Source organism: Grus americana, chromosome 20 (assembly GCF_028858705.1).
Source record: "Grus americana isolate bGruAme1 chromosome 20, bGruAme1.mat, whole genome shotgun sequence".
NCBI lineage: Eukaryota > Metazoa > Chordata > Aves > Gruiformes > Gruidae > Grus > Grus americana.
The window spans coordinates 12,251,196-12,275,685 of record NC_072871.1 but is presented as its reverse complement, the minus strand read 5'-3'; the positions used below and the strand labels follow the sequence as shown (position 1 = coordinate 12,275,685).

The 24,490-nt window shown below is 44.7% G+C and overlaps 1 protein-coding gene across 1 annotated transcript in view; it reads left to right on the top strand.

Annotated features, from left to right (window-relative positions):
* CFAP77 (cilia and flagella associated protein 77) overlaps nucleotides 1–24,490 on the top strand; it is a 61,658-nt gene that overhangs the window by 517 nt on the left and 36,651 nt on the right. The gene's annotated exons all lie outside the window — the stretch shown is intronic.

Here is a 24,490-nt window from a genome sequence, read left to right as displayed (position 1 = left end):
TATGTGACGAGGAGGGGAAAACGTGTTTTCTCGCTGCTCCGTTGTGTCCTATCACCGGTAAACACCCGGTAGCCCCAGAGTGGTGACATGGGATGGGTTTTCCCTCCGAGGCTCGGGTGTTTTTTCAAGCGATTTGAGGAGCGCTCAGAGCCAGGGACCAAGATGTCCCTGGGGCCGCTCTCTGCCACAGCCCCGCAGCGGAGGGGGCGGGGGGGAACACAAACCCCGACCGCCTGAAGTAGGAGGTTTAGGCAGGCTGTGCAGGTTACGGTCACTTCACAAACTCCTGACGCTTCTCGTGGTGTCAGTTCCTTTGTACCCTGGTCCTGTGGATAGGCCGAGCTCAGGGCGGGCCTTAGAAAGCTTCAGGCATCGCACTTCGCTTGCCCGCTCCTAACCCACGTCCCCAAGCGCAGAAAGTCACGCTGCAACCCCCCCTCCCCGCCCCGAGCAGCAGCTGAAGTTCAGCTCTCGTCCCCTGGATGGCACTCGCAGAACGGCTTCGTGCCCACACCAGCTCTTTCCGACCCCAGTGCCCAGCGGGGACACCCCGCCAGCCCGGTGTGCACACACACCCACTCACACCCACACCCCCGCCCGGTGCTCGGGGGCCGGATCGTTGCTCTGAGGGTGCAGAGGGGAAAAGGCAGCGGCGGCCCCGCACCCCCCCGGCAGCGGGCACCGAGCGGTTTCCCCAGCTGCACTTTTCCCCTTCTCCTGGCGAGGGCAGCCAGTTCTGCTCGAAAGCGTTTGTTTTTGACACAGCAGACGCCGGTGATATTCACACCGCGGCTGTCCAGCCGGTGCTGCGGTAGTTTTAAGGTCTTGGGTTCCCTTGGGAATCGCACCCCGGCACCGGCGGGCCTGGAAGTCGGCCAGAAAACTTTGGAATTTGGAATACCACAGAAAATTTCAGTCTTGCAACGTTGAATATCTTGTCTTTTTTTTCCTCGTGAAACTCTAAAAATCTATTTGGAAATTATACTAGGAAGGCAAAGGAAAAAAGTACATTTTTGCATCATAACTCAAAAGCAGCTTCACTGTTTCAAACCCCAAATGTCCACTTTCTTTTCTCTGGATCCTGTAAGTTTGTTAGGAAGCGGCAGTACCTTCGCTTACAAGCGGAACTGGGGCAGAATTTCCTCCCCTAGCTGCCCCTGGAAAGAGCTGGTAAGGACAGACGTAGGCAGGGCGAAGCTCCTGGGGATGTAGGTGGCTGCACTGCTGGGAGGGAGAGGAGGCAGCACCGCATCCTCCCCATCCCTGAAACTCTTTGTGCCTTTCTTAGAAAATGTGCTAGTAAATACATTTTTAGGTGATGCATGAATCAGAAGATTATATAATTATATGTCATTTAAGGTACGCTAGGGCATGATTGCAGGGGTTGGGTTGATCCTACTTATTTTCATAAGGCATTTACATTCCTTAAATTGAAACAGGTATAAACCACCCATCAGCACTGTAAATTCTAGGTCTAAGAATACAACACTGGGCTAATCCTACAAAGGGCAGCTCCTGTCCTGGGGTGTACATGTTGCAGGTAGATTATGTGCAGTCATTAAGATTATGTTGATTTATGTGGGAGCTTTGCCTGTCTGGATGGGAGCATTCGGCCAAGCGCTGTCTGTCCCTAGCACTCAGTTGATGTCTTCTCCCCTCGGGTCCAGCAGTTTGCTCAGCCCCAGCTTTAGGGCTTGAGGTTTTTTTTTCCTCAGTGTAACTGTTGCAGAGCATCCTGGCAGTGGGAATTCTGAGCAGTTATATAAATCATGGGATGTTTTAATAAGACCCAATCTGGATTTATGCTATCTGGCCAGGTGAAACTAAAATTTGAGCAAGTTTTGAAAAAAAAAAAAAAGTAGTCATAAATTTTAGCATTCTGGACAACTTCTGTTTGCTCAGGGCTTCCTTGCAGAGGGTGTCCTTCACTGTAAGCCAGCTGGTAGGGATGTAAAGACATCTGATGCTATCCTTTAGCACAGAGTAACCGTGCTGTTAACAGAGATGCTTTTACTCTTGGAACCAGCGGTAATTTCACCTCATGGTAAGTTATGTTGTAAAGTTTGCGTAGCAAACTGCTGCCCCCCTGCCAACTGCCTTCCACATTGTGTCACGCCCCACTGAATGCTGAATTTACCAGGGTGTCCTCTGCTGCCAGGGGGTGACAGTGACGGGATGGCAGTTTACTGGATAAGCACTGGCACTCAGCCAGTCCTGCTTGCTGGTGCACGCACTGGTAGCGGCATACTCATCAGTAGTGACATACTCACAGAGTCAGCCCTCTGCCACCTCTTCTCTTCATGCTTCCAACTGCAGTCTGGGATCTCTTCCGACCCCGGGAGAGCCCTGGGAACCAGGCAATTTGGAGAGAGCTACTGAAGGGAATGGCCAGCAGGTCCCAACCCTCCTGCTGTGCAGTGCCACCTGAAAACCAAGGACACAAAGATGGTTTAGAAGAAAGGGACAAAAGGTTTTGAGACAACTGCTGCTTGGACAAGTGCTTCTGGCAGCCGTGGGAGGGCACTGAGGAACACACAGCTCCAATAGTTGTCATTAAAGTTCACCAGACAGCAAATACACAAGAACCTGAGGGCCACTAGTGATGGATGGGACACTTGGTCCCTGATCTTCCTCCTCCATCCCCAAAATCCTCATGCAAGTGTGACAGACCTTCAACTTTGCAGCAGCTAACAACAGGATCCCCTACTATCTTTCCCAGTTCTCTCACATGTGTTCTAAATGAGGCATCACGTATCCAAACGGAGACCGTTGCACAGCCGACGGCCTGCATTTCTGGCTGATCCTCCTGCTTCAGCTCTGCCCAGCCCCATCCTCCCACCAGGATGCGTCCACACACACTGGCTTTTGCAGATTAGAAACATACTCTTTTCACATAAGGATTTCTAGGGATGAATGCTCTATTTTTCTCTGCTAGAATGTATGATGTGTTTTAATTAATCAATAAATTAATTTAGTTTATCAATATGTATTTGCTTGCAGCATAAATCTGAGGAAAGTATTTCATCTACTAATGCCAGTAAAAATCTGAGCAAAGCATTTTTTATTTGTTTGTTTTTACCAGTAAAAGCCTTACCCAAGCATTTTTCTCAGTACAAACTTACTGAAAACTACTGTGTTACAAAAATAAGCAAGCTCTGGGCAGGAAACAAGACTTCACCACACTTAACCCCCAGCATGCCTGACACGCACTCCAGAAAAAGCGGCCCACACCACTTTGGTTACATTTATATTAACATCTTTTGGATAATATTCCATGATTAAGCTCAACGTATCGCTGCCAAAGTCATTGTGTCACCAGCCTGGCATTGGACATATCCCTGGTGTGCGAAGGTAAATGGAAAATCTCAGCTGCCAGACCCACATGCCAAAGCATCCTTTTAACCTGTTAAAGTGTGGCCAGGGGACATGCAGAAAACAGGGAACTGCTCTCCATGAAACACCTTCAGAGCTCAGAGGCGTCCGACTCCCCTTCAGAGCCTGAAATGCGTCTCTCAACACTTAAAAAGTTGTTTCAGAACCGTCAGTTCTGAGGAGGAGGATGGTGCTGGTGCCTTGAAGGCTGGTGTCAGGTCATCCAGGCTGCAGGAGAACCAGATTTAACCAACGCAAGTTTTCAGCGCTACTGGAACGTGCAATATTTGTTTTAAAAGCTTTTTACATGACAACAGATGCCAGGCTCTTTGCATTGGTCTGAATGCCAGGCCATTTAGGGTTCATTTTCCTAAGCTTTTGTCTCCAGCCCTGAGGGGTAGAATTTTTTTCTTTTTTTCCAAAGAAGACTGAACAAAAGCTACAGGACTCAGGCAATAAACTTTCAGCAGCCACAGTCTCCAGAGGAAGACTATACGATCAAAAAACCTCTCAAAACCACAGAAATTGGCACACTGATAGCCTTGGTTTTGGTAATCCCAGTAGAGGAAGGATTATCTAGGTCAGGGAGGCTGAACTGCCCTTTTCACTGGAAGAAGGGGATGCGCAGGAGAGCTCACCCCATGCTCACCCAGGAACCTGCTCCATGTCCGGGGAGAGCAGCTCGGTGCGGGCGACAGCAGGGCACCAGCCGGGTGGCTGTGGGACTCCACTCACTACGTGGGTACCAAGTAAAGGCAGAAATCACTCACCATATTTTTCTTTTTCCCTTTCATTCCTGTTGGAGCTTATCAGGAAGTATTTCTGAGCCGTCTCACTTGTCACAGAGCGAGGCACTGTTGAGTTGCTGCAAACCTCAATTTGTTTTTTGGAGCAATTCATAGGAAGGACAGCTAAGAAAAGGAAGCAGGGGCATTTTATCAAACTAAAATCGTGTCACATCATGGGAAAAAAGCTCTAATTATGCAAGAGACAAACACGAACAAATGCATTATGTGCAAAAGGATATCACAACTTTGAGCTGTAAACTGCATGCATCACAAACAACTCTTACAACAGTAATTACTGAAAGGGTAGGTTTTCTATCACTCTGGAGTTGAAGCTTTTATTAATAGACCTGCATTTTGGCTGTAACAAGGCTTTAGACCTGAATGTTGTGCTCAATCTTTGAGCCTTTAACCCTCACCTTCTTTTTTGTTTTTTTAAACCTTCTCTCCAAATCCACTCATCTCTTTTAGCTCTCCCAGCACCGGTATAGCAAGGACCAAGGTGAACCTGGAATGATTCTCCCATCCTGCCAAGCCCTTTCTCAGGGCAGAGCTGGGAGGCAACACTCACCTTTGTAATCCTCCTCCACCTTTGTGCAAGAACTGCTAACCTGCACAGGAAGGGAAGGTGATAAAATAAAGGCTTCCTTAAAAATACACCCATCGCTGGGTGCTCAGGGAGCGGCTGTACGAGCTATCAGACACCGTGCAGGCGTAGTGTCTGCGTGCCAGCTGGGACTGACAGAGAGCAAAATCACTCCCTCTCCACAGAGCACCTACCCACCAAACATACCAAGGCAGCACAGAGCCCCATGGTCTCCACAGCACACCTCTGCTCTCACCAAATGATCTGGGAGCTCAGCCACAGATCTCACAGCTGCTTCCGTGTTGACCGGGAACTCCAGGTGTTGGGAACTCTGCTGACAGCATCACCACCCTGCAAAGCCTCTTCCACAAGCATTTGGAAAACTTCCCTCAGGTGTTAGCTTTGTTGGTTTAAATAACTGTTCCCTCTCCTAATGCCTGCTCTGAGCTGTTTGGAATCAATGCGTCTGTTGAAAACTTGGTTGGGGACCAGATTTTCGTTTGTCTGTCTTAGGTGACTAACCCCTGTAACACAGAGCAGAGTAGCTGCAAGTACTGCGAGCCGTATTTGGAATACGGTTGTCTCTTATTTGGTGTTAATTATACTATTTACCTCAAATCACTACATGTGCTGAGCATCCTGCCTTCTGTGCTTGCTGCTTGGGGACGCTGAGGATTAATTAGTGTTTATGCAGCATTTTGTGTGCTTATTACTATTATTATTATTATATCACTACTGCTATTATATTTTTGCAATCTAAGGCCAGTGTTGTGCTTTTAAAAATGTATTCTGAAATGTCTACACAGTACAGCTCAATAATTCATTAGAGAAATAAACTAATGAGGGGCTGGTTAGTCAAATAATCATTAGGTTTGGTTCTGAGCTTTGTTTTTCCAATGCTCTGACTTCTAAGGGTTTTCTTCTCAGCATGAACTCATTTAAGATTTTAAATGAATTATTTGGTACACTAAAAATTAAACTCCTTATGAGCTTTAGTGCCCTCCCATATTTTGCACAGACACCACTGAAATAAATAAGGCATTTCCGAGAGGAAAGTAAACATTCTGCATGAATAAAAGTAGTGGGTTTTTCTCCTGGTTATTTGAAGACAGGACTCAGGCAGCAAACTGCCAGCTGTGATTCAGCAGACAGAGGGACGGCAGCAGCAGCACCGGGCATTCGTAGCTGCTCACCTCCAAGATCAGCATGCAGTATGTAAAAGCAAGCAAAAGGGCATTTTGATCCTTTATGTGAACAAAACAATGCAAATTAGTGAGACTAATAAGCCCAGAAACATTACAAGGTGAATGCCTTTTATGTTTGTGAAAATCTTCTATGTTTATTTGTCTAGTACAATGGAAATAAAGCTTCAAAGGCCCTTTGATTTAAAAGTGCGTTATTGAAGTCAGCTAGCACAATAATAACCATTAGACCGAATTGTTGCATTATGACCCTAATAGCAGCATTGTCATAGCAGAGAACATCTGTACAGCCTCTTGCCTGAGTTGTGGGTGCTGTAAAAGCAGAAATTAAGCCAAAGGAAGAGAGAATGTAGGCAGAAGAGAAAAAAGAAAAAAAAAAAAGAAAGAAAAGAGGTCACAAATGGGTCCATGCACTCGCAGTGTGCTCAGAGCTGCGTCAGGCTATAAATTTTTATGATGAACCTGAAACTCAGGCTTTATTGTCTGAAAGATTTAAGAAACTTTTGGGGGAGAGCCAACACCAGTTTATGGCATTGCCTGCCCCAAACCACGTTAAGCCAAGAGATGATTTTCAGACTTACTCAAATCGAAGACGCCATGCAGAAAGTCAGGGATATTCCAAATCCCAATTGCGTGCCCTCACTCACGAACCTTTCTCCAGAGACGCTGAACCCAGCAGGCTGAGAGCAGCACCGGAGACTCTGCTAAAACCTGTAAGAGCACAGGAATATCTCTGCCCCACTTCCTCACCACCCTCAACTTCCCACCCCGCCAACAATAAATATCCCTCCTTCTTTGGAAGAGGCACAAGAAAATCTCCTGGGCGTAGAGGAAAAGCTGACGGGGGCTCAGTAAGGACCATCCTGGACAGGAGGGCATTGGGCAGGCAACCAGTGGGCAGCTGCCCAAAGGAAAAGCAAAAAGCTCTTCATTTTTAAACCTTTCTGCAGTCATTTCCCCTCTTTTTTGAGTGCTGCCTAGCAGAATATAGAGCAAACGAAGCACATTCACGGCGATCACAGAGACCAACATTTTCAGTTCCGCATTTTTTACAAGTTTTCAGCCACGCTTTCCCCAAGGGCAAATTGCTTTCCATGCAAATTCTTAGAGATGCTCTTATGCTTAATTATTGAATTTGAGAAGCCTTTGTCATCTTGTAGAAAATGTTTTCTTCTTGCTTGGCTGCTCACATTGTACAGATTAGACAGAACCTGCATTTTGAGGATATTTTCTTTTTAAACCATTTGTACTTTATAACAAAAATTACCATGACTTTTTTACTCACATTTATTTGCACTAGCATACATAAATGAAACTGGGACCCTATTACTGGTTTTCCAACAACAGCCTTTAAGAAAACTTCAATATCAGGGGAAATATCTCTAGTTTGAATTTTTTAAGCAAACCAACGTGCTTTTCTGTGCCTAAAAATCTTACAAGTGAAACCTGGTTAAAAATAATAGTGTAATTCCCAGGCGGGGGAAGGGGAATAAATAAGAAAAGCAAACACAGCAAACCTTGTGTTGCTTAGTAAAGAGCAAACTAGCCTGAAAAATAAAGCTGGTTTTAATCGTGGGCTTCGGGCTGCTCGTCCAGGTAGAAGAGCCCCTTTGTTTGCCACACGCTTTTCAACTTCCCAACATCCCTTTACATTTGCTCTCTCCGATCACCTTCCCGCTCGCTGCCCGGCCCCTTCGGTGCTTCCCGGGAGACGCCAATCAGCTGGTCAGGAGGCGACTGTAACTACACTAATTACCATGTATTACGGTGTGTTAAAGCTCTAATACACACCGAAACGCCAGTTTTCCCGCACCGGCGCAGCTGCATCCATCGCTGCGCTCTGCCCCTCTCCTCCCTCTCTGCGGAGCCACGGCGAGGGGCTGCCGTGCTACTTCTGCCGCCATAATCAGGGAGCTAAAATTGTTATCAGATTAGCCCCAGCAATGAAAAGCACAGTCCCAGATCACACTCGCAGTTAGTTAGCATTTAGATAGGCTGGGACGGGGGTCTGTACAATAGGCATCAAAGCTGAACTCTTGGTGCAGCGAGAGGGATTAATTTCTTTAACCAACATGCCTGATCTGGCCTATCTCATTACCCTGCCTTGTCAGTGTCGATGTTAGATTTGATTGAAGATTATACCATTTAGGCCTTTCCCCTGTTTTCCACAGAAATCAGGCCTATTGAATTGCACATTCTTCCATGGGCCCCTGTCAATACTCAGTGGCCTGAGCCTCTAATTCTGCTTCATTTAAACTTCATCAACTTTTCCAATCAAGTGGAAGGATCTGAAATAGGCTCCATAAGCAGAAAGACCCTTTTTCCTTTTGTCAGATAATTTATTCTGTTTTCTCTTTCTCTCGCCCTCGCTTCCCCACCTCTTTCTCTTTTTCTTCTTTTCGCTCCCTTTCCCTGATGCTGAAAATGAGATTACAGTATTTAAATGACTATGATAATCAATCGGGGGACCTTGAGCCGAGATTGAGGTTAATTTTTCTTAGCAGAACAAAGAAGCGTGATGCCATCGGGGATTTGAAGGTGCAATCTGTGTTTCATCCTTTATTCCTCCCCCCCGACCCGAAACTGCAGTTTTAGGAGTCTTTTCTTGTTACTAACTAGGCAGTTGTTGTGATTTTTAACAGAGGCAACCCCTAGGAGAGAAGAAATGTAATTTTGGGCTGATAAATAGCTAACAGCCTTCAATCAACAATTTTAATAGGAAAAAAAATTTCACTTACATGGTATGACTGCAGATCTAATGAAAGTGCTATCATTACCTTATTTATTTTTAAATATACTTGGAATAATTTTCAGCAGTGCTATAAGGAGTCCTTCCAGCCTGCACAGCATAGTTGTGAACTTTTAACTGAATACCCCTTTCATCCAGCCACTTTTTCTACTTAGCAGCTTTCTTGGCTGCCTGGAAAAAAGTCGAGACTTTTGTCATGATTTTGCTAATCAAAAATGGAATCGCTTATGTTCATCTTACAACCCGCTTGTTAAGTCTTTAGATGATGTATTTTTGGTTGTAACACACCAGCATTCTCTCACCTGGATCCTTCCCCTACCCTTCTCAGGAAGAGAAAAAAAGAAAAATATGCATTTCTTTGCTTCCATCCTAGCTGTCTTGTCAGTGCTGTTTTACATGCTGCCACCCAATGTTATCTTTTATTTGTGTCAGGAAAGAGGATTTGACAAGTTCAGTATACAATGTTCATTTGGCAAGGCAAATTTTTCATACCAATTTTGAGTAGAAAATGAGACCATCTTTCAACACAATGAACAACATCATTTTTGGACAGACTTATTATGAGAAGAAGAATTGCAAAACTTTATTTCTCTGCACGATCCAAAAAAAATCTGGAAATGAGACATTTAAACAAAAAAATAAATACATGTATGAGTGTTTGAGGCCATCAGTTTGTTTTAGAAATAAAAAATAACCACCAGCTGCTGTCAGGTAGCTGTGGCCTCCTTTTTTGTTAATCAGATGCTGCTGAAATTGGTTGCATCATAATGTAGCTTTGTTTTAAGCTGTCAGAAGATTGGGAAAGGCAGACTGACTTCAGAAGTTTGTCAGTGTTCACCAAGCAAAACAGTCATTAATCAACAGCACGTAGGCTGAGGTTTGCAAAGATGCCCAGGGCCTGAGCAAGGGAGAGACTGGGAGCATTTCAGAGGGCTCTGGGTGCTTCACCTTCCCCCAGAATCCCAAATGTAACTTCTGGCAGTACTAAATACTCCGAACAATCCAATTAGTGGGGGGGGGGGGAAAAATCTCGTTATAAATTCTGCTGTTCCATGTGTGTCACAAGTTACATGGGTTACATAGCAGGTTCCTGGGAGATGAGACTTTTGTTTTTGGCAGCTCCTCACCATAATGGGAGTCTGATCCATGACAAGGACTTGCTGGTGCAACTGCATAGCGAGGACCCAGGACAGTTAAATAAATATTTTCTAGGGAAGACCATGCATTGAAAAAGGGCCGTCAAACCTTCACTGGGCAACAAGTTCATTTTAGCACTCTCCAAGGTTGAGAGGTGCAGCCTGAGAGCCATGGAGGGCTGTATGTCCTCCATGTTCTGCAAGTCCATGGGAAACCTCAGCCTGTGGTGGGAATCGGGATGCTCTTTGACTGCCCCAGCTACGACCCTCTGTGAATTTTACCCGCAAAAGAAGAAGCAGCAGCTCCAAGGTGCCCATTCAGCCCCACAGACTTGGAAGAAGCTGTGTGTGTCTTGGGCAGTTGTTTTCTCTGCCAGTCTTCTCTCTTTAAGCAAATGTTGACTCACCATGGGGAAATTAAAACTCCATTAGACATTGCCACATTGTAGAGCAGACCCCATTACAGCGGTCGAGTTGCAATTAATTGGTTTTCTCAGATATTGCTTAATTCTGGGAAGGCATAGCTAGATGAGAAGGACAAAGCTGATCTAAACAATAATTTCCTAAAATAACATAATCTAAATAAACTAATGAAGTGATTACATAGTTATTAATCTAAATATAAAGAAGAGTCAAAAGAAAATATTTGGTATATAACAATTTAGAAAAAAACAGCAGAGTAAAAACCATTCTGGTCAGACTCATCATGAGGCAATCAGCATTTGTGCTTGGGGATGGATGCTGGCTTAGCAGATTAATTATATTTCATGCAAATACCTGTCATTTCAAAGTGTCCCGGCTTCTGCTTTTGTTTGGTCTGTTGTTCGTGCTACTGAACTTTTCAACACATAGATGGAAGGGGCCGCTGCCTTTGCGGCACTGCAGGTTTGGGGGTTGTTTTTTAGCTAAGGTTGATGTTGGGTTAGGAAATATAGAGCAAAATAACCATAAAAAGAGACTCTCTTGTGTGCAGATAGAATAATTAGTAATTTGGAAATATTCTGGCCCAGGGAGGGCCCTCCACAAGCAATCCCTCTGCAGAGAGGCAGCAGGGAGCTGCATGCTTGGGGCACCCACTGCATCAGTGCCTTGGGTGCCGTGGGGCTCCCGAGAGGCATGCAGCGTCCCCCCGCCTGCTGCCAGCGCGGGGAGCAGATCCAGCCATCTCCCATGTAGCTCTTCTGTGCACAGCTCGTTCACTTGCGTTAGCAAGGTGAGAAAGTATTTGGCTTCAGTAGAATAAATAACTAGGCCTTATAAGTCATTAAAAATGTATTACAAGAAAAATACAGTGTGGCTATAAATAGAAAACAAAGCAACTCCTACATAAACTTTTACAATGACTGTTACTAAGACTACTCGTCACTGCCTGTTTTTAAGTGAGCTTAGCATCCGTGATCTCCGGAGACTGATATCCCTTGAAGCTGCAGTTCTGCTCAGGCACCGGCAGCGCGCTGGCCTCTGAAAGCCTCCCCCAGTTTTGGTGATGAGCATTTAGTGACAGTAGCTCAGGTCTGTGACCTGCTCAGTGTGTCTGAGTGGAGGTGAGATGAGGGCAGAGGGGCTGGTCAGTCCCAAACTGGAACTTTGGTAGTTTTCCCTTCCCCTCTTTTTTTTTAAAGTGGAAGTATTTTACTTCTTTCTAATTCACTTTGTCTGACATGTAGCAGTTACTTCCATAAAAGATATCACCTCTCCCTGCAAACCTCCACATATACAGATCTTGACTTAACATGAAATGAACTCTATGTAGCGATACATTAATCATTCAGCGATACATCATTACTGTCTTCCTTTTTGTAATTACTTAAACAGTAGTCCGTGTAGGTAAAGCCAAGTATACCTAGTCATTTTTAAACCTTTCTTGAGGAATATACACATTTTTTGAAGAAACCGATACTATCTCCTCAATTCCTTAGTGCTCCAACTGAAGTCAGGGCGAGCTTGCTTTCAGAGGGAGATAAATTGCACTTTGTGTTTTCAGACTTCAATGTTAAGAGTTTGTCCCCTCTGGTCTGATTTTCTTTTTGTCATATCAAGCAATAAAGTGGAAGAATTAGGTGGCTAATTACCTTAATGCAATTTGGCACCCAGCAGCAAAATCTCAAACTTTCAGCTAACTTCACCTGTGTGATGTTATAACAGTGAAAAATCAAATCCTGAGTGTGGTCCCAACATGAAAACTCCATGGTAGAGTACTCACAGTGTTTAAACTCCTGTGTGTAGCTAATAGGTTGCGTCAAGGGAAAGACTGGGTTGCCTTGGCTGGACAGTGATGAACAATTAGAGGTCGCAGCACCGAGGTGTAATGAAGAATCCACAGTTACATATTCAGGTCAGGGAAAGTAGGCCACAGATCTAAAGGGTGAATCCTAATAGTCTGAGTTGTGGTTTCTTGGTAAGGAGGACATTTTGTGCAGCTCAGGTCTTAAGAAATGTGATGTTTTCTTCACTATTCTCCTGGACGCAAGACAGAAGCTGCTGCAGGATGGTCCAGAAGGAAAAGGTTCTGTTTGTTTGCAGGACTATGAAATAGCATGGGGTGGGAAGGCAATGTTCAGATCTTCCCAAGTGTGGGGCAGTCCCCCAGGATTTGGGGTCATGCTGTCCTGTTCCTTTCCACTAATGTGTCCCTGACTCACGACCCTGCAAGAGGGTGAGAGGTCTTGGTTTGCATCTAATTCCTGACTGAAATGTAGAGACTCAAACTACTTTCAATATAAGCCTGTGCACTGCAGTGGGGGTCAGTCATACGTTGCATGGGTGTGAGGGAGAGCAAATTTTCTTTTCTGCACGGACATGCACTCTGGACTACGCTCCCAGGTATGGAAACTGCTGGCTGGGAACACTGGCTGAGGGTTTCTTAATAGAACAGACCTATTGGGCTCATTTCTGCAAAAATGTGAAATTCAGCAAGCGATGATTGGAAAAAGCAATTTCCTTTTCATGAAATGCAGGCACTCACTTTGTTTTCATCCTAAACTCACAAGAACCTCTTTCTAAAATGCTCCACCAGCCTCCCTCGGTTGGGGTCTCATTGCTCACTTCCCTCCTGCAAGGCTGTTAGTGTGCAGCAGTCCCTTTAATTTGGGAATTTAACAAGTAATTCTAAATTGGGACGTTGGAAAACCTGTGATCCTATCTACCATGTCTATCCTATCAGATGTGGTTCTGTGCTTTCACTGCCTTGAAAACAAAGGGGACGAAAGTTGAACACATGGTATCCTCAACTAGAAAGGGCTTTCCTGTAAGAGGATATTGAGTTGTTTTATAAAGCCCAATATTACGCTTGAATTATGCCTGAATAAGGAGAAAGGACCTTGTTAAAGAGCCCTAAACATTGACCATAGTGGATCTTCTTTCTTCCAAACTCTTCAGTGGTGTTGTTTTTGGCTGTTAATGATTTGGTATTGTATTTATAAGCTGGCAGGGTAATCCAGAGAGCAGCAGGAGGGGCAGTTGCCTTAAATAAAGCTTTACAATGCTGCTAATTAAAATGATCCTTCCTCTCCCTGTGATGACTAATGAGACAGAAAGAAGAACCAGGGAGGGTTAATGAAAATGTTGCCATGAGATTCCCTATTTTTAATTGGTCTTTTTAATGTTTTAATCTTCTTAACGGTGCAGGGGTGGAGATGGAGACATTTTCTTTCAACCTTTCCTGTACTGTGCCCAATAGGTTGTAACGCATGGCATTTGAAACATGCATTTCTAGCTCTATATTGAGAGTCTGTAACCGAAGGTCTGAGGTGGAGTGTAGCCTTAAGATGGAAGAAGCAATTTTGGACTTAACTGAGAAGAGAAACAAGAAATGTGAAACCTGTTTTTAAGCTCAAGCTTCCAAAACTCGAAGGGAGCATTCGCACCGTGAGGACTGAGGCTAAGATCTGTTGTGAAGGACTGGCACTGATGCTCAATAGTATTTACAGCTTTAAGTCATGACGCCCTGTTAAATGCAATATTTATCCCATGAGCATGTCACAGTTCACCTCAGATGTCAAGAATTCAATTAATATTCTATTTAATAGAACACACCATGACCTAACCTTTTAATACTCTTAGTGTGTCTGAGCCCTCGTTATTAGTGTCACTCTCTAACTTTCCTTCTCAGCTGATGCATCTAAGTACGACTGAGATGGGGAAATTGGGAGCAAGGAGAGAGGGGAAGAGATTTAAATTACTTTTGGACCTCACTGTGAGGATTCAGCAGCTTTATCCCTTATAAAACGTGGTTTGCAGGGGGTTAGCACACCCTGGTTTTCCCATTTTTATGGGGCTGACATCTTGCAAATTTCAACTTTTCTTCAAAAGGCGCCGCCAAATTTTTCATGGTTTGAGCCCACCCAGTTTTTCACTGAAACAGTATTGTCCCTGCCTCACATCGCATTATCAAATTTAGGGGCAGGGGAAACCGTTCATGTGAGTAACACCAGCAGGCTGAAACCTTCAGCTTGACATTTTGTCTGTGTACTGTGATGGTGGGTTTTAAGTACTTGGAGATTTTGGGATCGGCACTGCAGAAATTTCCCTGCACTGCATCTGAAAATTGTCTCTGAAGGTGGGATCCCTTGAATGCATCATGATTCTGCAGATCGGACTAGAAAATCACGAGACTCCTTCTAGCCTTAAGTCTGTGAGTAAACAGTGCTGCCTTCTTTCCCCCGTCATTAGCGGCAGTGTCACAGCAGCCCAACTCCACCAGATTTTTGCTGAAATCAGAGGTGCAGAACCAGGTTTTGCCGTCCTTGTGTCACCTCTAGTGGGCTACTAGGACAAAGCCATAAAAACCACGGTAAATTGCGCATTTCAGATCATATGAAACAGAAGACAGCGTTAGTAATCTGATGGGGTTTATATCTAGCTTTTTTAAAGAAGAGAATTCATTTTAAAAACTACTGATTGGGATCTGCTTCAGCCCAATACCTTTTCTGTGCAAGACCTGCATAACACATTAGAAATGGAAAGAGACTGAAAACGAGTGTTTTAAATTATTCTATATCGTGTAGCCTTTACATTTTAAGAAGTACTAAATAGCAAAGGCTTTTTTTAAGGCAGCCTTTCCCTGACTTCAGCCAGGCGGGTAGGAGGGGGTTAGCACAGCAGAGAACACCTGCCTGCAGCTGGGAGGGGGCCACACTATTACCACACCTGTGATTTCAGTAAGATTTGTTGGGAAGATCAACCAATAAATACGGAGTCTGTACCGCAGCTCCTTAGAGCGGGAGGAAGAACAGACATTGTGCCAGATATTTTCATGCAACTATATTCATTATTTATGCAGAAGAAGAGATATTTCAGGAAAACAGAGCTGAACCATGAGTGACAAGGTATCTTTCCAGAGTGTAGGGTGCAGGAAAATTGCACTGAGGTTGACAGCTTTTTAATGTAGAGTCTCTATTTCACTGAATTACTGCATGTTGGCATTTCAAAAGTACAAGATGACCTATTTATTAGCTGTGAATCAAACAGAAATTACATGCTAGAAAATAAAAAAGTTGTATGTTTCTTCCAGCTGGTAAGATGCTTATCCTACAGAAATAATACATACATAAAAGAAAACCTGCAAACAAAGGATCATCAATCACAAGGCACTAAATTTAATGTCGTAGGACCTATATTCATCTTGTAATATTGCGATCATATGTGCTTGTTCCCTTACATGTGATGTAATATTAAATGTATGTGTGTCATAATACTTTAAAATTTCACTATCCTTGCTCCACTCAGGCTCCTATCATCCTCTTCCCTTCTGAAGAGGGAAACTGGGCTTCAACAGTGACACGTATCCCAGAGCAACACAAAATGGCTCACTGAGATCAAGCTTTCCATATTCCTAGCTGACCTCTCCAGGCACGTGCCCTCTCCATGTGCAGACTGGGATCAAAGATGGCCCTGATTTGGGGATGCCAGGCTGTCCAGTCCTGCCTCTGAGTACATGCAGCACTTCTTTTAGCTCTCAAAAATCCTAGCGAAGCTCAAACAAGAGCTGCCCAACATCACCTGTAGCACAGAAAGCAGCAAGTTAGGAAGCGAGAATATAATTGCAGCAACGGACTGTTTTATACAATATGAAGTATCCTTCTTTCTATGCCACTGGATCTTCCAAATCCAGTCATCTCAGAAAATCCAGCCACAGTGTTGTAGGGGCTCCTCCAACACATGGAAAAGACAGGTGAACATCACCCATCTAATGTCTCTCAGTCACACATGGATATACTTCTGTTGTCCCTCTAATCAATGCAAAACCCCTGGAAATACTACTATTCTGTTTTTCATTTGATAATGATGCCGTATTTCATTATTTCATTAGAGATGGTGTCATGCTGTGGCTTTCAGGCGATACCTGTAGGTCAGCAATAGCAGATTCCATAGTGAACCTCAGAGCCTCGGTTCTGCAGCAGACTTTCCTGGTCCACCGTTAGAAAGGCAGCCGTTGCTCAGAGAAAAGCATGCTGTTTGCTGCTGCTTTAAAGATGTTACACAGGCACAGCCAGCCCTGGGGCTCTCTAGGATGTTGTAAAATAGTAGGGATTTACCCACAGTTTCCGATACAGGGAAACCACGGGTTTCTTTTATGAAAAAGCTGAATATCCATATACAGTAGAAACTAAGCACTGCATATTAGGCACGTGTCGGAGCCTGGAAGGAGGTGTCCTCTCCTGGCCCCTCTTTGCCTTCCTGCTTGTAAACAGGCAGTGCCAGAACCTCAGGAGGAAGGTAACCAGCTACCAAACTCAATACTAGAACCTGCCGGACCCTGCAGATGGAACATTTCCCTGGGGGAAAGGCAAAAGCAGGAGGAAAAGGTGCCAGAAGAGCCCAAGTAGTAGCCCTGCACTTTGCCAGAAAGGCAAATGCCAAATCTGAAGGAAATACCTTTACAAAGCACAGCTAGAAAACAAAAAAGTTGTATGTTTCTTCCAGCTGGCAAGATGCTTATCCTACAGAAGTAATACATAATACATTTGGAGAGCGACATTCAGCTTTCCCTGGGAACTTTGATATCTAGGATCTGAACGAAAGCCCAGAAAGAAAAAGCTAAAATTGTTGGATTTGGCAAGTGACATTCAAATGAAGGTGGAACAAGTTCCTGTCTTCTCTTCCTTCATGTTCTTATGTAAACAATTAAGAGAAGTTGCAGGAGCAAATGTCCAAGCCCAAACCTGGAGCAATGTTAAATACAGCTTTATGAATGTATTTCATGTACCTTTTAGCTCAGAAAATAATTTTATTTTCTTTCCGTTTTTCACTCCAAGTATGACAGCTATCAATATGAAGAGTAATCCCCACACAAAAAAGGGCCAACACAGGGAATATGAAAGGGTGCGGAGAATCATTCAAGAGAGACCTAGACGCACACACAGAGTTGCTATAAGTATGCAAGAGTGTAGAAGTAATAATCTGATGTACAGATTGATGCAGGCCACCAGCAGTCTGTAAATACAAAAATCTTCAGTATCGCAGCGAGTAGGTGGCCTCATTTCCTTCCTTTGCCAATCCCTCCTGTTCCCCCACCCTCTGTAGCAAGAGCTCAGAGTCTCGGTGTCTTACTGCGTGGCCTGGATGATGTTTTCCCGATCAGAGCAGCAGGCTTTGTAGGGAAGATGAAATGATTGCTGACTCTTTTCTTCTCATTAAGTTTGTTTACATTGTGGACCATCGAGGTTTCACTGGCTTTGTGTCTCATGTACTCTGCTTTGAGAATCCCCAGCATTCATAAAAGTGAAGCCAGCTAAACCTGCACAACTCTTACATTACTTAGAAAAGGCCAATATAAACTTTTATCACATGTGCATTGTTTTTCTTTTTTTAAAAAATAAAACTGAAAACAACAAATTGGCTCTGTAGAAAGAAGATTGCTGCTAGGTTTATTGTACCCAAACCCATTCTGGACCAGCAGCCTCCAGAATCAGGGCTCCATTATATGCCAGTGGCTATGGCCAAGAGCAGCAAACTCATCCTGGCTTTGCAGTAACCTGACAGGCATTTGACTCCTGTCCTGAAGAGGGCGATGAGCAATAACCTCCCAATGCAATTATCATTTCTGCTAATCCATCCGCGTGGCAGGGAAGGAGAGGACAGCATTAAAAACTGCCCGTCCAGCTGACTACCCCAGAAGGAAATGAAGGGAAAATATCACAAAATTCCTGTTGACTTACCTGAAACCCATTAGCAGAGGCATGTGGTAAACTTTGTAACTGCAGCTTTGGCTCTGCCATGTTGCCCTTCTGCGACTGCAAAACAGCGTCTTTCACCAAGCTTGAATGCAACTCAGCTTTGCAACTAATCAGCACCACTTGGATATATATGGATATATATATTCTATCAATATAATTTTCAGACTTATCAGTGGGGTGTCTACTTCCTCACAATAGCTGGGTGAAGCGTGTTTTTAAATACACGCTGATCCGAGCACATTTGCAATAGAAGCAGGGCAGTTATTTCAGCGTCGCACATTCATTCCATGTTAACATATAGAATCGTCAGGAAAAAAATCTATACATTAGAAATATTTAATTGACCACTTGATATTATTCCAACACCTCTGTGTTGAATCCTGAATGGGAAAAGTTAACATGACTCTTTTTTGCTTGAATTATCCTCCTGCTCTTGCATTTATACAAGCTGTGTGCTGTAATGCAAGACTCATACATTTGTCTTAGTAATTTATCTCATTTCCTTTGGAATGGTGTCCCTCAGTGGCTCAGAGAAAGTGGAGCGGTTGTTTTAATAGATTTGAGTTTTATCTGCCTCTCTATTTGCAGCAGGGCATAATAATAATAAATTATGATACTAATAAGTAGGTTGTGCAGAATGGACTACAGTGGTACCACTTCCCTCCCCCTCCAAAAAAGTAATTTATGGGTACATTCTTGTGACTTTAGGGGTGTAATAAATTATCAGGGTTCGTTTTTCCATCCAATTTGAGGCAGTGCAGCTGTGTTTTGCAAGCAATAAACTCTCTTGTTGTATTTCTTAGCTAAGCACTGAAAAACACAGTGTGATTTTTTTTTTTCCCTCCCTTCCCAATTATTGTTGCAACGCCTGGTAGCTTCTCTGTAGTTAAGGGTTTGCCAGTGCTTCTATTATAAACCCCAATTTTCAGGGGCCTATAACTTTGCTCTTTTAAATCATAGAGGGCTAGAACTTGGTGTACATCTCTGTCAATCTATATGATTTTAACTGAGAAAAAAGCAAATTTTTTCCGGAGTCCAGAACTCCCAAATCGGAACCGTGTGTGGAAGTCAGAGACACATGGATGCGAGCAGCTGGTAATGCTTGGATACCTCTTCATCTCCTGAAAAGCCTATGAGTGCCTCTTATTTTGGACACATCGTGGGGCAGTATTTGGACCCTAATTATATTTTTGACACAGCGGATAGGAAGGGTAGTACCGTGTGCCACTTTGCTGCTGAAGGGTTTGGGGATCAAGTACAAGTCAGCCACATGCAGAAGCTCCCTTTTTAAAGGTGATGCTCTGCCACTGAGTGCTGGCCCAGTGGTTCGGCATGCCAAAAACACAGAAGGTATAAAGGAAACCGTGGCAATTCACCCTTCCCAAGCACCAGCCTGCAGTCTTAGCCAACCGTATCGACCAAAATCCTGTCACAGGGTCTCTGAATTCAAGGAGAGGTTAATTGGGAACCTGGTTCCCATACCCAATACTTATCCCCTTTGCATTCAGCCTGACACGAGGAAGGGTCAAAGAAGGAAGGAAGAAAATGAGAAGATACAATAACAACACTAGAATTTCACAATCTCTCTGCAGCAACCTTGGAGACCCTGGGCTGGGAAGCACGGTACGTGTTCAGCTCTGCCAGGAAATGGTGCATTTCTTCCCCTCTGCAAAATCTTACTGAATGGGGAAAATAACCCACCTGATTTTCTAATACTGCTTTGTACAGGTACAATTATCTCCTCCTTGCATCGCGCAGGCACTGCTCTGCAATAGGGCACCAAACACCTTCCAACACAAGGGAGTAAACCAAGAGTGGAGTAAAAATGACTGGGTTTCCAGGGTTCTCTTAGGGGGAGCGTTGCGGCAGGGAAGGAGCAGCTTGCAGCCCCTTTGTGCAGGCTGCTGTTCCAGCCCCTCTCACATCAGGCCGTACAGCACTGCCAGACTAATGCTTCTGCTAAAGCAGCCTCCTACGTGATCAGCAATTAAGCTGTGAAGTCAGCCCCTTAATATTATGTTAACATAGTTCAGTATATTAAATGTAAAACAAGTCATAATTTTTAAAGGTACCTCGGCTTACTGAGTTTAAATGAAGGCAGCAGTAGGACTATCACAGCCATATGCAAATCACCTGCATTTTAAAGCTAACAATAGATTTTGCTTTATTGTTTTGGCATTTAACGAGTGGGAAAATAATAAATTAAGCCACATGGGGAATCCCTGGTGCTTTTACAAACTGAAGCAGTGCCCATTTGGAGAGAGAACATTCCCCATTTTTCTCCCTAGCTGCATTTCTCTTAACCCACCACCTTATTAAAGCTTATAGGGCAAAATTCTCTTCTCATATTCCTCTGGCAGCTCTTAGTCCACATTCAGCTCTCCCTACCTTCCTAGCTGTCTTTCATCCTGCGAGTTCTCTCTGCAGACAGGGAACAGAAGAAGAGTAAAGACTGACTGGGCCATGGGGAGTCAGAAGAAAGATGTTGTCATAGTTTTAGAAGGGTTACAATAGCTATTAGAGCATGGACAGCTTTTTCTGCCTGTTGTAATAGGGGATGCAGTCGACAGCTACCAGTGCACGGTCTGTGGAAGAGGCAGCTGTGTTAGGCTCTGGTCAGCAGTAAGCAGGATCCACGCAGTGAAAATAATAGGGCCTCTGCGGCTGCCTGGTGTGCCACCACGCCAGGGACCAGCTACGACACCAGCGCCAGATTCACGGCTCCGGGTAGTGGTGTTTGCTTGGGTCTGCATAACCAAAAGGAGGAAGGGGATGACTGTCTCCGCAAGATGACCTCTCTGGCTTGAAGTGTTTTTGAGTAGGGTGTTAGACTGCTTCTCACAGGGCACGAGCAAAAAAAAAGAAAAAACCAGAACAAGAGTGGTATTTTCATTTTAACTCGCTCAGCTCTTACTGATCAGGGCCCTGAGCCAAAAGTCAGGCTCGCTATGAGAATGTTGGTCATCTCAGGCTGATTGAATGGGTAGCTGTTGATCTTGCAAATGGCAATGCTTAGCTCGCTCATTGGTAGTTATGAAACATAGCTGAAAGCAGATCACATCGTGGATGTTTGCTCCTGAACGCCATCCTAGGCGTGTCTTCTCCAGGCCATGTTTTTTGCAAGTCACCAAAGGGAAAACACGCAGCTTCCTTGCCCACGCTGCTCCTGCGTGTTAACAAGCACAAACGCTCCTTGTGCAGAGCAGGCACATGAGCACATTCAACACATGCTTGCTTCCCGTGTTATCTCTGAGAAGTATCAATTATACATGTCCGTGAATATATGCCTGCACCTGTGTTCCCCCAGGAACACCGTTTTACCAAAGGATGCAACAGAAATCAGGAACCAAGATAAACTGGCCAGCCTAAAGTTAACACGATGTTGCAGCATTAACAAGCAACAGGAAATTGCCAGGGAGAGTGAAAATTTAAACAAGACAACAGGAATGTAGAAAAAAGACTTTGAATGGAAACCTGTAAGCCTGAGACAAGTTTGGAACATGCCTAGGGATAATTCATCAGCTTCCATCTCATGGCTCTGTGCAATCTCTTAGGAAAGCCCCTGCAGTCTTGCCACACACCCATTTTCCACCAAATCTGCTGTTTGTCCTATTTGAAGCATTTCATCTGTTGTGTATAACGTTTGCACTTACATACATGCTATATGGGGAAACTGTAGATAGAAGGTTTGTGCAGCCCTCTGAATATCTGAAGTGCTGCGCAAGGATTATGGTTATTTTCATAATAATTCTCCACCACTGCCTATGTTTGAAGTCAGGGATGTCTGGTGGCTGAACCAGACAAGCAGAACACACGCAAAAGCCCAATTAGCTTCTTATCTCCAAAGCTCCTACAAACACTAATGCATTAATCATTGTAAAACTAAGAGATGAGCCTTGGTCTGTACTCCTGGCTCAGTTCAGTTGGGATGTAACTTGACTGACACTGAGAATTACGTGATGAATCTTGTCCATTCGTCCCCACCGCGCAGGAGAGGAAACGGAAACAAAGGCAGAGCACCTCACTGGCCGCCCTGGTCTCTGCCCACAATATCCCTTTGTAAAACCCGACCAAGTCTCAGCTCAGGAACAAGCACATCCTAGGCTCAGGTCCAGCTGAGCATCAGTCCTCCATGCAATGCTTTCTGTTACCCTGTTTGAAAATCTAGATGCTGCTTAAAACACGGAAAGTCTAAAAATGACATGAGAATAGACAAGGAAGGGCTAAACAGCAAAATAAGCGTTTGGTTCTGCAAGAGATGCACAAACACACAAAAGCAAGCTGGCTCTAGGAAAAGCTTTTCAGATTACTTGAATGTCTCTTAAAAAAATGGATTAAAATACAGATTCCCCCTATTATTTTTCAATAATAGAAGTGCAGCACAGAACAACTCACTAGTGCCACAAACTACTTTTTCATTTCTGTTTTTGTTTCGTGCTTCAATATCTTCTTCCAGCTGCTCATGTCTCCTTTTCCTTCTCCTCACTTTGATCTATTAGTTTTCCCCAGAAATGGGGTTTATAAATCATTGTAATGCAGCCCTGGGAAAGACGGTGCTTAGTGCAGGGAGAAATACATTGCAGCTAACAGCCACGGCAGGGAGGAAAACTCTCACCTCGTAGTGGGGCTTTGGCGACAGGTTACTGATGGCGCTGGGTTATTTTATGTCTGCATTCGTGCCATCAGGGGCAAGGCCGCAGGGAGCGCTGCCTGTACCCCCTTTGCAATATTTCAAGCTTCCTTCTGCAGGCAAAAACAAACTGCTCGGGGGCTCGCAAGGGAAAGGGGGGGAGGAAAAATGGCTAGAAGAAGGGGAGGGGAGGCAGGACAGGTAGGGATGGATCACTTAGTTCCTGCTTTTGCACGATCGCATCTTTTTTTAAAAAGAGACGTTTGTCTCTAACGCACCCTGAAAAGATGCAAATTTCATGCAAGTCACATCTATTGGCAGCAGTGGCAGGACCCAGCTCACCCATGAACATTTCCATCCCTTTGTGCCAAAGCTTTTGTGTTCCCATTTTGCACTCAGGAAACTTTGCTGCTAGAGGCCCATGGGCACGACTGACGCCGACGTTGCTGCACGCTGAAGTTGGGGGGTACCGCGGGAGGAGCCCCCTCCAGCGCTGCCCGAGTTTGACCCCCATGAGAGCAGACGCAGCATGCCTGCTTATGGCGTTCAAAAACCTTTTTGTATTTGAAACCTAAGGGTTGGGCTTCATTTTCTAGACAGGCTTTTGAAAGTTGGCTACAGCTATTAAAAAATAATCTAAAATATGAGGCTGGGAGCAGTGCAAGGCTGGGCACCAGGTCACCGAGCAACCTCAAAACAGCCTTTCCAGGTTAAGCGGGTGGAAGGGCTGCCGTGGCGTTTGTGGCATGACACTGTGGCCAGCCTGGGGTGAAGGTCTGAGTGTCTCCCCGGCAAGGGGGGGTCCCTTGAGCCCCCTCCTGGTAACAAGCGTTAGTCCTAAATGCCAAAAACCCAAAACCAGCTATGGCCAGAGACACAAGCCTCTGTCAGCAGAGGTTTAGGTACTTATCTCCTGCCCTGGGGTGCAGCACGGATTAGGGGAACCTATCGCCAGCCCTATTTAATTAGGGAGGAAATCTTCATAACCTCTTAAGAGCAGCACAATCACGCACAAGCTACGGGCTCTTTTAAGCACTTGCTGTGTTTTTAGGATCACCAGCTCCTAATAAGACCACCCCAGGCAGACACACCATCCTTTGGTTTCGAAAGCACACAAAAGAGACACCATGCTGGAATCTTACCTCTATCTTTAACAAAGCATTACCCCCTCCTCACCCTCTTCCCCATAATTGCCTTGTTATTGTCATTGGTGCCATTGTTCATTGGCTCGGCCGTAGAGAGGCCCGAGGGAGCAGTTCTGCCTTAGCTAAACCAATATCTCCTGCAATAACCCCCTGCAGTTTCCCCTTTGCTATCCCATGTTGAATAAATCCTCCATCTCTGTTTGCTGAATGATCATAAAGATATGATTGAAGTTTCAGATTTATGGTTTCCTTCGAATTGAGGAGCAACTCCAATAATGCCAGAGCCTGTTTGCTGACTGCTTTTGACAGGATATATGTAAAGGGAGATTTGCAAGAGCAGAAACAGGAATGCAAAGATTAAAGGGAGGTATTTTCTCGACACGCAGTGCACACACATGCAGTCACGTGTAGGGGTTGAATTCACACACACACTTCCAGGGCATCTTCCGTGCAAGGACCTCACTGCGGTTCCCAAGCACCCTGCAAGGCAGAGCGCGCACACAATATTTTACTCTAACAGTGAATCTGTCTCGAGTAACCACACAAGGGACCCACAAGAACCGGTTGCCTAGTAAAGGAGGATCCTAACTAAAGATCTCGCACAACTCCATGGGAGGCTACTCTAAAGTGGTTGCTGAAGGCTGGGAGAGGGCTGTATATTAAGGTGGTCCTTACTGTCAGCTTCACTCTCCATATCCCAGGAGTTCC